Source organism: Chenopodium album, chromosome 1 (genome assembly GCF_948465745.1).
Source record: "Chenopodium album chromosome 1, dcCheAlbu1.1, whole genome shotgun sequence".
Lineage (NCBI taxonomy): Eukaryota > Viridiplantae > Streptophyta > Magnoliopsida > Caryophyllales > Amaranthaceae > Chenopodium > Chenopodium album.
Genome location: NC_137834.1, coordinates 31,575,914 through 31,594,049, shown reverse-complemented (window position 1 = coordinate 31,594,049; position 18,136 = coordinate 31,575,914). Strand labels below are relative to the sequence as shown.

The following is an 18,136-nucleotide window of genomic DNA, read 5'->3' as shown; positions in this document are numbered from 1 at the left end:
GAAAGTAGTCAAGAAGAAGGTTATGAAACTACTTGATGCAGGTATTATCTATCCTATTTCTGACTCCAAATGGGTAAGTCCTGTGCAGGTAGTGCCAAAAAAAGGTGGGATGACTGTGATCACTAATGAAAAAAATGAATTAATTCCCACTAGAACAGTAACAGTGTGGCGTATGTGCATTGATTATCGTTGATTAAATATCGCCACTAAAAAGGACCACTTCCCTCTTCCCTTTATAGATCAAATGCTTGAGAGGTTAGCTAACCATAAATTCTTTTGCTATTTGGATGGGTATTCGGGATTTTTCCAAATTCTGATTCACCCTGAAGATTAGGAAAAGACAACTTTTACATGCCCTTATGGCACTATTGCATATCGTAGAATGCCCTTTGGTTTATGTAATGCACCCGCTACCTTTCAACGTTGTATGATGAGCATCTTTTCTGATTTCATAGAGTCTATTATGGAAGTCTTTATGGATGATTTTAGCGTGTATGGTTCTTCATTTTATTCATGTCTAATTAATCTCGCTAAAATTTTGAAACGATGTGAAGAATGCAATTTAGTTTTAAATTGGGAAAAATGTCACTTTCAGGGAACAGAGGGAGTAGTTCTAGGTCACATTGTATCTGATAAGGGCATACAAGTAGACAAAGCTAAGATATCAGTGATTGAGCAATTACCTCCCCCAGTTAATGTTAAGGGAGTTAGAAGTTTCTTGGGTCATGCGGGATTTTATCGCCGCTTTATCAATGATTTTTCTAAAATTGCTAAACCACTGACTCAGCTTTTTTTCAAGGATGCTCCTTTTATTTTTACTGACCAGTGTCTTGAGGCTTTGAACAGGATTAAGCAGGCTTTGATATCGGCACCCATCATATGTGCTCCCGATTGGAATCTTCCTTTCGATATCATGTGTGATGCAAGTGACTTTGCCCTAGGAGCCGTGATCGGACAAAGAAAGAACAAGGTTTTGCATGCTATCTATTATGCAAGAAAAACTTTGGATGAAGCCCAAGTCAACTATGCTACTACGGAGAAGGAGTTTTTTGCTGTTATTTATGCTTTAGAAAAATTTAGATCATATCTTGTTGGTTCTAAAGTCATTGTTTTTACTGACCATGCAGCATTAAAGTACTTGATAGCTAAGGCGGAATCAAAGCCAAGGCTACTCCTATGGGTTCTCTTGCTCCAAGATTTCAACATCGAAATAAAAGATAAAAAGGGAGCAGAGAACGTAGTGGCAGACCACTTGTCACGTATCAGGTATGACGAGGGTAAGGATTCTCTGCCTATAGATGATTCTTTCCCTGATGACAACCTTTATGCAGTTGTAGAGCAACACCCATGGTATGCAGATTTTGCTAATTATTTAGTGGGTGGTACTTTACCTCCTGACTTGTCCTACCAACAAAAAAAGAAATTCCTTTCTGATGTTAAACATTATTTTTGGGATAATCCTTTTTTGTTTCGTGAGTGTGCAGATGGATTGTTTCGCAGGTGTGTTCCCGAATGGGAAGTCCACGGTGTGCTTACTAGTTGCCACACCTTACCATATGGAGGACATCATGGCCCCACTAAAACGGTGGCCAAAATTAATGAGTCGGGATTCTATTGGCCTACAATGTTTAAGGATGCTAACATTTTTGTGCAGGCTTGTGACTCTTGCAAGAGGACTTGCAACATCTCGCGGAGGCCTGAGATGCCCCAAACCGGGATTTTAGAAGTTGAAATTTTCGACGTTTGGGGTGTTGATTACATGGGACCGTTCCCTTCCTCAAAAGAGAACCGTTATATTCTTGTCGCCGTCGACTATGTATCCAAGTGGGTTGAAGCCATCGCCACTCCTACCAATGATGCCAAAGTGGTCCATAGACTTTTCAAGAAGACTATCTTTCCAAGATTTGGCGTGACTAGAGTAAGTGACGGAGGATCTCACTTTCATGAACGGAAGTTAGACACCCTCCTCAAAAATTATGGTGTCTACCATAGGACGGGTTTAGCCTACCACCCCCAAACTAGTGGCCAAGTTGAGATTTCTAACCCTGAGATCAAGGCCATTCTAGAGAAGGTGGTGGCAAAGTCAAGGAAAGATTGGAGCTACAAGTTGGATGACACCCTTTGGGCGTACAGAACTGCATTCAAGACCCCTATAGGTACTACTCCGTATAGACTCGTGTACGGTAAAGCTTGTCATCTCCCGGTCGAATTGGAATATAAGGCATATTGGGCTATTAAGGAGCTCAATTTAGATGCCAAACTAGCGGGAGAAAAGAGGCTACTTTAACTTAACCAACTCGATGAGTTTAGGTTGACAGCCTATGATAGTGCTCAAGTCTATAAAGAGAAGACGAAGAGGTGGCACGACAAGATGATCCTTCCGAGAGAATTCAAGGAGGGTGATAAAGTGTTACTATTCAACTATCGACTTAAACTTTTCCCAGGAAAGTTAAGGTCAAGGTGGTCGGGTCCTTTTATTGTAAAAAGGGCCAATAAATTCGGTTTTGTGGAGGTTTTCGACGAACATGGTAACGAGTTTAAGGTTAATGGCCAAAGACTCAAGCTATATCATGAGGGGGCTACGATTAGTGCAGTTGAATTACTTCACCTAAGCGGTTCCGATTCACTTTGAGTTTCACTGTGGTAAGAAGGTCTTGCGGGACCTAGATAAACCAGCGCTTTGCGGGAGGCAACCCGTATTTCTTGCTTTCTAGAATAATATTTTTCTTTATTTTTATTTTTTATTTTTTACTTTTTCTTAGAGAGGTGAGGAGAGTGAATTTTACCTTTCATGAGTGTTTTGTACAGGTTTTAGATCACAAAGTACGGAGGTTTCAGGAGAAAAAGGCGAAGAAAGAGAAGCTCCAAGATTGGGTACGGGCCCGATCGGGCGCGCACCTAAGGGTCCAAATTGCCAATTATTTCGCCGATCGGGCAAGGAGTCCCGATCGGGAACGCAAGTAAGGAAAGAAATCGAGGGAAACTTCGCCCGTTCGGGCGAGGCCGCCCGATCAGGCGGATTTTTGGAGAAATCGAGTGCCAAAAAAGAAAGATCGGGCGGAGGTCGCCCGATCGGGCGAGCACTTTACAAACTATCCTGAACCATTTTCGCCTGATCGGGTGAGGCTTGCCCGATCGGGCGCGCCTATTTTTATTCGGGGTTTAAACCCCCCTTCTCCCTTTCTCTTTTCTTTTTCTTTCTTACTTCTTCTTTCTCCTTCACACTTTCTCTCTCTAAAACCTCCATTTTCAAACATTCAACTTCACTTTCAATCCAAGATCTCCTCAAATTCACCCATCAAAACCTCAATATTTTTACATATTCTTAATCCTCACACCTTCCTCTACATTTTCCACCCACTTTCTCCCACTTTCTCTCATAATTACTTCTAACCCTTAGAGAGAGAAAGCTCCAAATACCCAATTTTCCACATACACATGGCTTCAAAGCGTTCTAGGACACAAAAGGGTGAAAGTTCGAGGCCACAACAACCAATGGTCAACCCGGAGCTTCAATTATCGGGATGGGAGGAGGTTGTTATCACCTCAGAGGAGCAATGGGCTAGGATGCTAAACCTCATCGATAGACAGGTAATCTCAACCCGCTTTGTTCATCATCCCACATTAGCTAGATTAGGTCTTGATAAATATGTGGAAAAATTGTTTAAGGGTATAGGCATGAGTGGTTTCTTTCAAATGTGCCATGATACATATGATTATTTAACATTAGAATTTATCTCTAGTTTTAATGTTATTAAAATGAATGCTATAATCACTCATGTGCAATTCCGATTATTGAACAACGATGTGCGATTAACTCTTAAAGAATTTGGAAAGTTGTGAATTGAAATCGGATAAACCTATCGAGCCCTCCCACGACCACATTGTTGTGGTCTACAAGAGGCTCACTGGGGAGGGTTTGGCTAACCTCCAACACGCCAAAGGGACGTGGATTCAACATCCCGTCCCAAAGTTTTGGAAAAGATTTGCCGGCCTCACTATTTTTGGGAGGCATGAACCGGCAAATGTGAGGAGGGATGAGTTAGAATTATTGGATTCCTATGTAATCCCTAATGCTGAAAAATTAAACATACCCCATAGGATTGTCAATCACTTTCAAAGGGCGGCCAATGCGGCCGAAGCGGGTAGGTCTAGGGCACCTATTTATTTTGGGGGGTTAGTGACCCATATTGCCATAAAACACCTAGGCTGGAACCCGGATGAGCATAGGAAAGTAGCGGACTCAAACCTCATGGACCTAGCCTATTTAGGGAGCCTAAACTGGGTGCAACCCGTGGGAGGTGACACTTGGTGGATAGTCCACCGACAATCGGGTAGGAGGGACCAAGCCTTTACCTTACCCAACCCCACCTTGACCAAATTTGAGAAGGGGAAGCCTTCTTATACATTTGAGAGTAACGGTCAAGGTGAGGTTCAAGCACCTCACCCTTCACCTCAACCCCACCAATCTCCCCAAGACCATTCCCCCCAACACCATTCACCACACTACCCACCACCTCCACCCTTCACCTATGGCATACCCACTTCCTCGGTCGACTATAATGTCGACCCCAATGCCCCTTATGACTTTTCGACTTTTAGGAGCCAATTGGACCGTATAGAGATGGGGCAAGGGAGAGTAGAGGGCATGGTGCAAAACTTAGATTCTAGGTTAAGCACCTTGGAAAGTCGGGTAGGACACATAGAGAGGAACCTTGGGAGGGGTCTATACCCCATGTACGATGACTATGCACGCCGAGGGGCTATCCCCCCTGAGGCATTAGTTCCCGACTGGTTCCAATACCCCCAAGGAGGGTATTCTCACCCCGGAGCATTTGGTACTTATGTGGACTACTCTTCAGTCCATGGATATGGGGGTGACGCTCCTTTTGGGGGTATGGGGGAAAATGTGAACCCTAACTACTTTGCAGGTGGTTCGGGTTATGGTGGTGCTGGAACAAGCCAGGGTGGTGCCGGCTCGAGCTATGGAGGAGGGTTCGAGAGGATGGATGATGATGAGGAGTAGCTTCTCCTAGCTACCCTCCCAAGTCAATGAGGGCATTGCTTGATTTGGCTTGGGGGGAGATTTCTTGTATATATGGTAACTTTATTTCTCTCTTCTCTATTTATTGCTTTCCTAGTGTAGTTTTTATTGCTTTCCCTAATGAAAAAATACAAAAAAATTTGAAAAACAAAAAAAATCAAAAATACGTTCCAATGAATTGTTAATCATGCTTCCCTGTGTCCCATATTTAGAAAATATTATTTTGATTCTTGGTATATGATAATGAGCTTTGTGAATTTGTTGATCATGATTTGAAGTTTAATTGTTTGGATTCCTAAACATGCGTCAATTTTGCCAACTATTTGTGAATATAGTGCTTGACTAGTTGATTTGGTTAGGAATGTGTGATAGTTCCTGGTATGTCAATGAATTTGAGTATTGGTATGCAACTATTAGTAATTTATATAACTCAATATTATGCACATTGAGGAGGAAGAAGGCATTTGTTCTCTTAGGAAGCCTTCAGACGATATTAGATACATTTGTTCCCTTCTTGTTACCCATGTTGTTGCTTGTGCCCTTTTATTGTTTATTTAGCCACATTACAAGCCTATATGAGCCTCATTGGTTACTAGTCCCAAGCTTGGATTGGGGGAACTATTAGTTGGTGAGGTGAGGGAGTTGTGGTGTGCACATTATTTGCACAATGTGGGAATAAAAGAAGAGTGATTGTTCTTTGATTTTATGATTGGAAAATATTGATATGTTGTGTTACAAAGTTGAAATTTCCAATATGAGGTAAAAAGAAAAAAAAAAGAGCAAAGAAAACAAAAGTTGTTTCATATGTTCAAATGTTCTATTTGAAGGTTGTTCAAGAAGAAAAAAAAAAGAGAAAAAAATTCAAAAGAAAAAAAAAAGAGTTCAAGTTTGAAAAAAAAAAAAGAAAAAAAAGAATAAGTGGTTCAAAGTTTGTTTTAGATTCACTCTATTCCATATTATCATATTTTGTGAGTGAATATGTAAGTGTTGGGATTGTGTTGTATATATGATTGTTTGGTGAACTTTTGTGGAGTTGAGTTGTGATTGGAGAAGTTTTGGTCATCACTTGTTGTGACCTTGGGTTCTATTAGGATATGGCTCCCTTAAGCATGGCTTTACTTTCACATTTTCCCAAATTTATCCTACCCTTTACCCTAGCCTTACATTACAAGCTTTAAAGACCTTCCGACCTTTGTGTATAGAGTTGTATGAATGTGAAAGTGTTGTTTATCAATGCAAGTTATGACTTGACATATTTCGAGTCGACTGGTAGGTTGAGCGTTCATTGTTTTAAACACACGAGAGTGTGAGATAGGAGGGCATTGTTCACAAATAAAGGGGTTGGTTGGAGAGCGATCGAGTACATCTTTTACTCGCCACATAAATGAGAGTTGAGTGCGTGAGCACTAGTCTTGAATTCTATATGCTCATGTGGTTTACTTTGCTTGACAATTGTTGGGGATGAAGGATAATTAGATGAATGAAATTTATTGACACTGAAGCATGTTCATTAGATTTATCTTGAATCGTTTGTGCTTGATTTTGTTTATTGGGATGAGGCATGTTTTATGTGTTCATTGATGAGCTCTTTGCTTAGGGACAAGCAAAGGTTTGGCTTGGGCGATTTTAATATGTCCAATTTATATAGTGTTTTACCCCCGTCCCATGGTCATAATTAGTAGTGATTTTGGCTCTGTGTTTTTGTAGTTTTTGTTGAGTTTTACAGGAAATTGCACTTTTGGAGCATTTTCGCGGGTTTTCATGGATCAACTACGGAAGCTAGAAGGACACGACCACTCTTGAAGTCCAAGATCGGTGAGAGCCGGTGATTAAGGGCTCGGTATGAGATACCGGGGCTATTGAATCGATTAATCAAGACCCGATGAGGAAATCCAGATTGGGTCGAGGAATTGAGCCCAATTAAAATCCAAGCCTCGAAGAAGAAGACCGGGCCCGATCGGGCAAGCATACGCCCAATCGGGCGGATGCGCGCAAAAGAACCCTCAAGGCAGAGGCGCGCCCGATCGGGTGAGCGTAAGCTCGATCTGGCGCGGCATACCTGCAGTGGGCAAGGAAAAAGGAGGGCCCGATCGGGCGGCCCTTCGCCCGATCGGGCGCGTGTTTTTCTTAGAAGACTGATTAGATTTGTTTTAATTTTTGTTTTGAGGAATGTTTAAATACGAATTATGTACGTAAATTCTAATTACCTTATCTTTTAGATTTTCTCTCTCTACTTAGGATATTTTCTCTCTCTTAAATTCTCTCTTAACTTTTGTTCTTAATTACTTTCATTAATCCAGATTTCTTTTTGTAACAATTTCTTCTCTTTTAATTTCAGTTATTTTATTTACTTCTTTGATTATGTTTTGCTATATTTATTTGATTAGTTTAGTTATGATGATGCTTGAGTAGTTTTATTTCTAGGGTTTATGGGGATCTAATAAATAATATGAAGGGGTAATTTTGTGATTGTTAATTATCAATGCTTGGTTAATTTCCTATTGATTGATTTAATGCTATGCAATTAGGTTTGGCCAGATTTAATTGTATGAGTTTAGCAATATTAATTCGAGATTCGATAGATGAGAATTGATGTTTAGGCTTAATTTCAATAGGCGGATTAATTTATAAATGGTTAAGTTAAGATTCGATAGATGAGATTTAATACTGGTAAATTAACTCTGTGATTATAATACGTAGCAAAAGCCCTTTATAATCTGATTAATCAATGCTTGATGATTGCTTATTATGATTTGCCCTGGAATATTGTTTATTAGTGAACCTATTCCCTAGGTCTTTTAATATTTAATTTCTCCCTACTTTATTTCCTTCAATCTTATTCCTCGTAGTATAGAATTTATTTACAATAATATTGGTTACTTTGATAATTTAGATTATAATAATTAATTAGGAGTAGAGAGACTTGTTTCCCTGTGGAGTTCGACCCTACTTCCCTATCTACATTAGTTAGAGGACTTAGGTAATTACTTTTGATTAAGGGATACGACTTTACCCTGTCAACCCCTATACTTGTATTAGGGTAGTCTAGGTTTATAAATGATTAATTTGATCAGGGAAGTAGTTTAACGACCTACCTCACCCCGATCAAATTTTGGCGCTGTTGCCGGGGAAGCGGCTTGTTTAACATTTATTTTTGCTATTGTTAGAGTCATTTGATTTGCTTTCCTTTTTTTTTATTTTTCTTGTTAAATCCTATTCGTCATTGCTAATCGCGTGCCTAGCTTTGTTGTATTAAAAGAGAGATATGGCAAGACAAGAGGATGACCTTCAGTGGTATACTTCTCCCGACCACCGAGACTAATTTCACAATCCATCCACAATATGCTAGGATGGTACAAATTGAGCAATTTTCCGGAGGTGCAAGTGAAAACCCCATTGAGCATTTGGACTGATTCCTTGAGTTGTGTGCAACGATGCAAACAAATGAAGTGAGCCAAGTTTATATTCGTATGCATCTTGCTCAAGGTTTTGAAGTCCAACTCTCTCACCACATGGAAGGAAGTTGCGAAGGCCTTTCTTAAGAGGTTCACATCCGATGAACAAACCGAAAAAATGAGGAGGAAGATAGCAACCTTTGAGCAAGAACCGGATGAAACTTTTGGGGAAGCATGGGAATGGTTTAAGAATTTGATTAGAGCATGTCCTCATCATGAATTCAAGCATAATTTGCTCATGAGATTCTTTTATGATGGCTTGGAGCCAATATCAAGGACCAATCTAGATGCGGGTGCCGGTGGCCAATTGATTAATATCCCTCAAAGGCAAGTTGAAGCTACAATTGAAGAAGTGGCTAATAGCTATTCTTTGGGAGGCCAAAGAAGGTCCCAAGGGAAGTAAGGAGATCTTTATGAGTTGCAGAAAGTCGGCCAACTTAAGCACATAGTGAAGGTCTTTCAAAGTTAAACTCAAGTGTTTGTTTGGGTTCAAAACCTTCACAAATAATTGATATCTCATGTGCTCGTTGTCGTGGGACGGATCATGATGCATCCTAGTGTAGAGAGTTCAATCTCAAGCATGGTGAAGCTTTGACTTTGAGGGAAGAAGAGTTTGTAACCCAAGCACAATTCCAACAACTTCAACAACCTCCAAGGCAAGAAAACTCCTACCCCCCAGATGAACCTCTCTTCGATCCACAAACCCAAAATTTTTCCCACCCTACCAACCTAATAGGGAATTCTCAAGTTCAACATCATGACCTATATCCTCAAGCATATGAAGAACAACCCCCACCCGACCACACACAAACACAAATTCTTCAACAAGCTCAAATCATCATTCAACAAATCCCAGAGATTAAATATCAAAATGAAGTTGTTGATTCCCAACTAGCCAAAATTTCTTCTCTCCACTCAACCACAAAACTCCCCTTACAATCATCTACTAACCTTTCGCACACTAACCAACCGGAATCTTGTAAGGAGGATGAGAGCAAGAAGGACAAGGTTGTAGAGAATGTGGTTGAGAAGAAGGTTCAAGAACAAAATGAGAAGCCATTTGATTTTAGTGAACCAAACGAGTTTTAAGCCCCGGTTCCCTTCCCTAGTAGGCTAGTTGAGAATGTTGTTTTGAAGAGCCCTATGGCGGTGAGCGTATGTAGAGTTGATGTGGTCGATGATGTGATGGCTTGCATGGAGGAGTCCCATCCATTTGAAACTCAAGAAGTAACCATGACTAATGGGAGCTTGCCTCCATGTGATGTAAGAAATTCAAAACAAGAAACTCTTTAGGGGGCTCGTGATATTATTGTTAAGAGTGATGTTGACAAGGAAGTTAAGGAAAATGATAAGGTGATAATGAGGTATGATGACTTCCTTGAAGTTCCCGCTTATTTTGAAGGCTCTCTTAAGGAAGGTGAGGTTGCCCTTCCTAATATTGAGGATTCCAAGCTTAATCACCCATTTAGAAGGAAAAGAAAGAAGAGTGAAAAAAGAAGAAGAAACAACAAGAAGAAGAGAAAAAGAAAAGATGAGCCACCATTGGCTCTTGATTCATTCCCTCCTTTCCCTTGTGGTGATGTGAGACATCAAGGAGTGCTAGTTCTCAACATTGGGGGCATCTATGATTCAATCCTCAAGTTTATGAGGGTTATTTTATTTAATCCACCTTGAATGAGGTGAAGGGTCAAGTTAGAGACCATAAACAAGCGCTTCTCGAGAGGCAACCCGGAGGATTTCTAACCCTTTTTCTCCCCCTCCTTTCTTTTTATTTTTGTTTTCTTTCTTTGTTCTTTTTTTTAATGTTTTCTTTTGTGTCTTTTCTTGCCATGTAGTTTGCTTTTTGGAAGCTTGGAGAGGCGTGACATTTAGTGAACTCTATTTTATGCTCCTTTATTCTTTTAAGCCAACCTCCCGGTAAGACCTTTCTTGTTTTTATACGTTTACTTTTTCTTCGAGTTCTTAGTTTAGGATTATTTTAGGAAACAGTTGATTGGTTAGAGGTTTTTTGCATTGGTTCTATGGAACCTAGGATCGTTGATGTTGTTATCGAACGATCAATTGTTTGACGATTTAGACTTATTTGGATTTTATGCCTCGTATGTGAACCTTTTAATTTCTTACTCTTTCTTTTATTCTGTTTTCCTTTTTGTGTGGCAAAAATGACTATGGAAAGATGAAATGAATTTGTTTTGGAATTCGCTGATGCATTTGGAATTGATTACTTTGATAATGTGCCAAAGAATGTTTTTCTTCCTAATTGATGATGGCCTACACGGTTTGAGAGTGCTTGTGGTTGAGATAGACAAATTTTAAGCTAAGGTAGCATGGTTAAGAACTATTGAGGATGTTTTAACCCTTAGTTCATGGGAAAGTGGTAAGATAGCGTTGCTCTCTATAGTGGATATGAAGCTCTTTAGTTGGTATCTGCTTACGTCCGATCCCTTCTGAGGTTTAAATTGTTCAAGCCTTCATCAATTTTTTTGAGTGGCGTTTAGGCTCCTTGACTATGCATATCTTAATCATTGTATTGTCCTCTTGCTCCCAAGATCGTGACCAAGCAACTCTAGGGGAGGAAAAGGGCACCATTTTCTCATTTTTCTTTATCTTCTTTTTGTTTTGTTACATATTTTGTTTTTATTTTTCATTTGCTCCTCTCTGCTAACCCTTTGAGCCGATTCCCTTTCTCGATTATGAGCCACATTACAAGCCTTATGACTTTTCGTTTCCCTAACCCTTAGTTTTGTGAAGCATTTTGGTTTGAGAGGTTGTTTTGTGTTGTTATGAAGATGAGAAAGTATTATGCTCATTGGACCAAGCAAGAAAGTAAATTGTATATATTTTGTGTAATAAAGCAAATGCATCCTAGAAAAAGCCGTCCATAGTTAAAAAAAGGTAAGGGCATCAAATAAAAGTTTTTAAAAAAAAGGTAGGTTTCATTTTCTTCCCTAAGTTAAGCATTGAGGACAATGCTTCGTTCAAGCTTGGGGGGAGCGTTACTTCGTTTTTGTTTTTATGGAGTGTTGGTGTTGAGTAAGCTTGGGGGAGATGGAATTATTGGTATATTTGTTTGATGTTTGGTGACTTCTTGAGTTTGTTTTTGAGGTTTCATCACCCTTTTGCTTCACTTAGGAAATATCACAAAATTTTTCAAATTTTTACCCCGCCTTAACCCTTTGCCTTATGTTACAACCCTAGTTAATACCCTTAGACTTTAGAGGGGTGAGGTCAAATTCCGGTGGAGGGAGATAGATTTCAACCCTATGGAGAGAGTACGCATAGTTGAGATGTCGAGAAGACCCTCTATTTCCACAAATTGAATCTTTTTCCGGTTCCTTCGTGGAATCATGAGGAGCTAACTAGTGGGTGATTTGAAGCTAGTGGAGAGAACGTGGACCGTCTTGGATGGGGCTAGGGCGGAGAATGAAATCTAGTTCTCTATGCTTAGCTTAGGTTTGTCTCTTTCAATCATGAGCATCTTATAACGTGTTTTCCCTCTTTGAATTGAGAAAGGTGAGTATTCTTTGGTGCATGTCTCTTCTTTTTGAGTCCAAATGGAGTATTTTCCGCCTTTGTGCTTGATTGGTTTTCCTAAACCTTGCCATGTTATGTTGGTCATGATTGTGTTTGCTTTTCTTTTTCTTTTTGTGTTTGGTTTGGTTTTTGTCTAGATTTGTGGGTTAAGCTCTTAGGAAACCCCCACGAGAGCAAACTCGTCCTCTAGGGCAATCTAGGGGTTTAAAGAGCTTGTCTTTAGTTGCTAAAATTAACCGTGATTTCTACGAAACTGAGTTAGTGTACATCCTTATCTTCTTTAGTGTCTTAGCTTTGCTTGAATAATTCACTCCCTTTCTCTCGTTTTTCGTGTTAATTTGCTCGAGGACGAGCAAAACTTTTGCTTCGGAGAGTTAGATAAGTGATTTTTATGTCACTTTTAGGGGTCGTTATATGGCTATTTTCTAGTTATTTTTCTAATAACTTCTCTCTTTTTAGTATTTATTTCTATTATTTTCTTATTCTCGTCTTTTATCTTTTATATGAGTGTTTTGTTAATTTTTAGCGTTTTTTGTTTAGTTTCTTTATTGAATTAGTTTTAGTTTATTTTCATATTTTATTTTATTGTTTATCTTTATTTAATTTTTAGTTTTTCGTTTTATTTATTTATTGTAATTTTATTTTATTCATTTGATTTCATTTTATTATTTTTTTCCTTTTATTTGTCTCGGTTTCATCCTTGCATTTGTTTGTGTGTAGGTTCGAGTTTGGGTTCCAAGGCGAATTCCCAAACCATCACCACACCCTTCACTATCCTACGCCACCCCAAACAACACACACCAACACCACCAGCCAACTCCCCTGCTCCAATACACTAAGCTGCCGCCTTAATTACCACCCAACACCACCCGCAAACACCATGCACAGCAGCCAAATTGCTCCCGATTCCCCAACAAACAACAACAATTAACTACCGTTAAATAACTGCAGCGTCGCCACACACTCCACAACAGCCCCCTCCTTCACCTCGCAGCTCCACAGCCACTATTTAGCCACCAATTCGAGCTCCAGCCATCAATCACCACCTACCCAACAACCACAGCCACCGCAACCAATCGAACCCAAATTCACAGCAAGAAGATACCCAATTAACCGCGGGCGCGGCTGTCGCGGGCGCGGGGCTCTGTTCTCCAGCCTTGCCCATATTTTGGTAGATGTTTGGGAGATGCCCAGCCGCAGCCGCTCCGTTTTATCAGGTCCAATTGTACGAAATTAATGAGCTTCAACGGTTGGGATTAATTCAATTAATTCAAGGGCCACGATTGACAACGATTAACGGTGAAGATGATGGTTGATGATGCGCTGATGGTGAAGATCAGAGAGCAGAGCAGCCACGAAGAGGATGATTTGCGTGGGTTTTTTTTTGTTTTTGGGGTGTTTTGGTTTATTTTCCTTTTTTTTATTTTCTTTTATTTATAATTTATTTCTTTTTTCTATTTTCCTTTTCTTTTCTTTTTTTTTTTTTTTTACTTTTCTTATTTTTATTTAGCTTGTATATAAATACCCATTTTTGGGGTTGATACTCTCTTACCAATTAATTCCCCCTAGATTAGGATTAGTTTTCTCTTCTTTCAAAAAAAAAAAAAAAAGATTAGTTTTCTCTCTCCTAATTTTCTCTCTCTTAGGGTTAGATTAGAGAATTTTAGGGAGAGAAAATAGATTATTGCTCAAGTTTTCCTTGTTGTATTCAATTTTGGTCAAGTTCATCTTCAATCAAGCAATACTTCAAGTTTTCATCTTTTATCAATCTCTTCTTTAGTAATCTCTAATCCCTTCTTTTAGCTTGATTTATTTGCCTTTTTTTTTTTTTTTTTTTTTTTGCTTATTTTCATTAATCTCTTTAGTTTTTTATTTCATTGTTCTTAATGATGCTTAGTTTTGTGCTTCATGAACTGATGTTTAGTATTACTTTTATGTTTAATCTTCCTTCTCTAGGCTAATTTCTTAGCTAGGGAAAGGGGGTGGAAAACATGTGTTGATATTGGATGAATGATGATGGTTAGATTGAACCCATGCCATAAATTATTGAAATGTATGATTTTCGGATAGCTTAATATTATTGTGTCACTTTATTTGATATTCTTTAATTAATTTCATGAAAGTGATTTGGATTAGATTAAGATCATCTCTATTTTAATTATTGCATGAGAATGAGTTGTTAAAAGAGAGTTTTATCGATTGTGCACCTTTAATCTCTTGCCTTGATTGTAACTAATAGGATATATGAGAATGATCCTTATTAGTAAAGACCTATTTCATTCATTTGCCTAGACCATTGCATGAGAATGAATTGTTTAGGTAGAATCTAGTGTTCTTTGGCATGTTCATCATGATAACCATCGTTGTTTCCCTCTATTTAATCGTGTTTGACACCCCCGTATCCCTAGCGTCGTTCTCTCTTGATTTATTCTTTTTAATCTTTCTTTGTTTGTAGCTTTAGTGCCTTTAATCTAGAAATCAACAAAATATACTTTCCTTGACTCTTTCTTAGTGAATTTGATGTCTATCTTGCATGCTTCCTTTTGGGTTCGACCCTATGCTTACCCCTATACTTGTATTAGGGTAGTCTGGGTTCATAAATGATTAATTTGATTAGGGAAGTAGTTTAATGACCTACCTCACCCCGATCAGTATTGTATTAACCGAGAATCAGGACATCATGGTAATTGATAGAGAAAAACCTGTAACCTACAAGCAAGCGATGGCAGGCACATACTGCTAAATGGCAAGAGGCCATGAAATCTGAAATGGATTCCATGTTTGAAAATCAAGTCTGGGACTTAGTTGACTTACTTGAGGGTTACACACCTATCGGATGTAAGTGGATTTTCAAATTGATAACTGTAGACATCTACTTTTGGCCTCCTGTCCCGACAGGAAGTGCAATGACGATAAATAAAACCATATTCGTGTTAGATTGAAGTAGAGAATGCTTATGGATAACTGGTTAAGCCACAAAACACAACAAACTATCTCAAACTAAAAAAAAAGCTAAACGAGGTCCAATTAACTAGATCCGATCAATATTAGGCTTAAGCCCGTGCTTAAAACCCAATAATGACGGATTTAGGAGCACCTAGGTTAAATTTTTAATGCTGCCAAAGGAAAATCCGCGCGCATCTCAATTAGTCAAGCTGGGTAGGTGCGCGCAACTAATTTAGTTGCGCGTGACACTCAGTTCAACCTCTAGAGATGCGCTCGCAGAAGATTCAGAATTTTATGAAAATATAGAATCGAATCTTACCATAATGCTGCGCCCAAAACACTCAGTTGCGCTGCCAATGGCATCGCAACCAAATCACTTGCGATGGGATGCCGCGCGCAACTAATCCCGTTGCGCGCGACACCTGCTGCGGCAGAATGTTCAAAACTCTAATCCTACCCATTTCCTATAAATAGAGGCCTAATCCGAGGCTTAAACACACAGAAAATAACCTAAAAACTCTGGCGGAACACTTGTGAACTTGTGCTACCTAAACCCTCTTGTCCTAAACACTCACCCCTTGATCTTTTGTTACTACGATGGAGGTTCCCCAACAAGAAGGTGTCCATAAGTGTTCTAAACGGAGATCTAGCAAAGAGAAGTGGTAAATTCCCGAGCACTAGCAAGTGTAAAGTCTAATACATCATAGCAAGGGAAAAGTCCTAGGCTTTTAAGGGGCCATGGGCATCCAAGGAAGGGCCCCCTACGATGGGATCACCCTCCTTACAGTGGCAACTTCACTGGGGACTTAGAGGTTACATGATTAGTTCTTAGTTATGGTCCAAGGTTTCCAACACTAGGTTTCCTATGGGTTGTAACGAGAATTAACTTGGATAATCTCTAGTTAGAGAGCGAGACTCGAACACATAATATCATCCTTTTGCACAAAAGTAAAAACAAAACAAGCAACATTGCATTATGCATAAGTATAACACACTTTAACCATTGGGGATTGGCTCATTGATTAGGGGTCGCCAACACTAGGATTCTATCCCAAAATCAATAACAATAATCCCACCCATATCACTAACAAAATGTTGGGAGGACGATGTCATGAGTCAACACGTTGAGTGATTGATTTGTGCGTCGTTTCTTAAGATATGGTACCTTTGGACACCCAAGCCTCTTTGACCTTAGAATGGCAATATGTGAATCTTAGCTTATGATATGCTTTATGTGCTTATGTTACTATGTACAACGTGTTAGGATAGTATTCTTCTTTTTCTTTTTAATTTGGTCTAGGTTCCCAATTACGAAGTAGTCTCTTTGTAATTTTGAGTCAGATTCAAAGGTTAACATGAAAAAAAAATATTAAAATAAAAAAATAACGATGACAAAACAAAAAAAAAGAAGCGCTAGAATAAAAAAAAAATTACGAGCAGGTGGCGCGCGCAACTTATTAAGTTGCGCGACCCCAACCAGCGCAAGAGATTTGGTTGCGCGCGACATCCGCGCGCAACTCAATCTCTTGCGCGCTCCCACTGTTACGAGTCAATTTGATTACTCATAAACAAGTTTGACTCGTTCAAACAATACCTTTATCAGAGAATTGTTTAAGGGTGATGTTATTCGTTCGAATATATTTTACGTTAGTTTTTTTTCCCTTTTAAACATGCGTATCAATTTACTTATCCTCTCGTACTTCCTTTAGGGCCGGTTCTCAAGCTTGGGAACAAAGACTCTCGGGCGCTCATATTCTACGTTTATCATCAAGTAATCCACCTCTTTCAAACCACCTTCCCTCGACAACTAGTCCTAGTCCAACAACAATGTCAACCATCGAACAACTTGATCGGGTCATTAAAGTATATTATTTTTATATATTAAACTCTTGATTATTTTATCAACATTTGATGATTTAAGAGTATTATAAATATTTCTTTCCTGAACACGAGATACTACTATTTTTATTTATTTCTTTATAGGAAAGAAGATTATAGTAGCAAAATGCATTTAGCCATTACTTAGATCAAAAGAAGTGGACCTTACAAGACTGAATTAAGTCACATATTTTAAGCCCAATAATGTTTGAGTGTAAATAGCCACATGGGCCTTGAGGTACACCAACGTTTCACTCAGCATAGCAAAAGAGAAGCGGGAAACTGAGAGTTTCACTCACTGTAAACCATTGAGCGATTTTTGCAAGTATCAATCATAACAATAGAGAAGATAGAGATGGAATTGGTTAGTTATTGGAACGAAAAACTCGGATATGCGGGAGACCAAAGACTCCAATGGATATACATGGAGATGTCGAATTGGAGGGAGATTCGTATTTTTGGGGATTTTTCTGGGCTAGGTTTCACCAAAAAATGGAGGAATTTATCTCAAATTTTAGGGGAGTATCTGGCAACGAACAGAGCGTACTAAATTTTAGAGCTTCATCTGAATTTTGCATGGTATCTGGCGAATAGTGTATAAGCCAGAAGGACTAGAGGTTCAGTTTTGCTATGTTTGGATAACAAATTAGAAGGGAAATGGAAGGGAGGGAAATAGGAGGAAGGGAAAGAAAGGGAAAGTGGAGGAAATGATGAGCTCCATTTTCATTTCAAATCTCTCCAATTTTGAAGGGATGGTCTTTATTAAAGGAGGAGGGAAAATGGATCCCTCCCCCTCCCCTTCCCTCCCCCAACATATTATCCAAACAAGGAACTTTGTCTCCCTCCCTTTCCCTTCCCTTCCTTTCCTTTCATTTTTTGTTATCCAAACATAGCTTTGTGTTTACTCTAATTCTCACTGGTTGATTTGGTGCTGTATTTTTGTTTTTAGTTTCTTTTCATTCGATTGTAAGTCTTGGTTTATCTAGAAGTAGTAGTATTAGTTTTACTTTTGGAGAATAATAATGAAAGTCAGTGCTTTCATTTTGCTATCTTTGCTTGGATGCGACAGTACTTAGCTAGTATACAATTTAATAGATTAATTTAATTATTAGTTCTAATTTCGTTTATTTGTTTTGTTAATTAGTTTGATTATGATTTTTATGCATTATATTATAGCTACCTTAATATTTGATATGTCAGGCTAAATTATTAGTGGGGTAGGGAGATCAATTATGCATTGGATTATTGCATTGTGAGAATTGATATGTTGTAGTTCTTG

General features: G+C 38.9%; 1 non-coding gene across 1 annotated transcript; it reads right to left on the bottom strand.

The window, feature by feature from the left end:
* Positions 1 to 8,614: 8,614 nt before the first annotated feature.
* LOC145564376 (small nucleolar RNA R71) lies at positions 8,615 to 8,721 on the bottom strand. The gene has a single exon (XR_014094814.1). It is a non-coding gene; the product is annotated as a small nucleolar RNA R71 (small nucleolar RNA).
* Between the last annotated feature and the right edge of the window lie 9,415 nt (positions 8,722 to 18,136).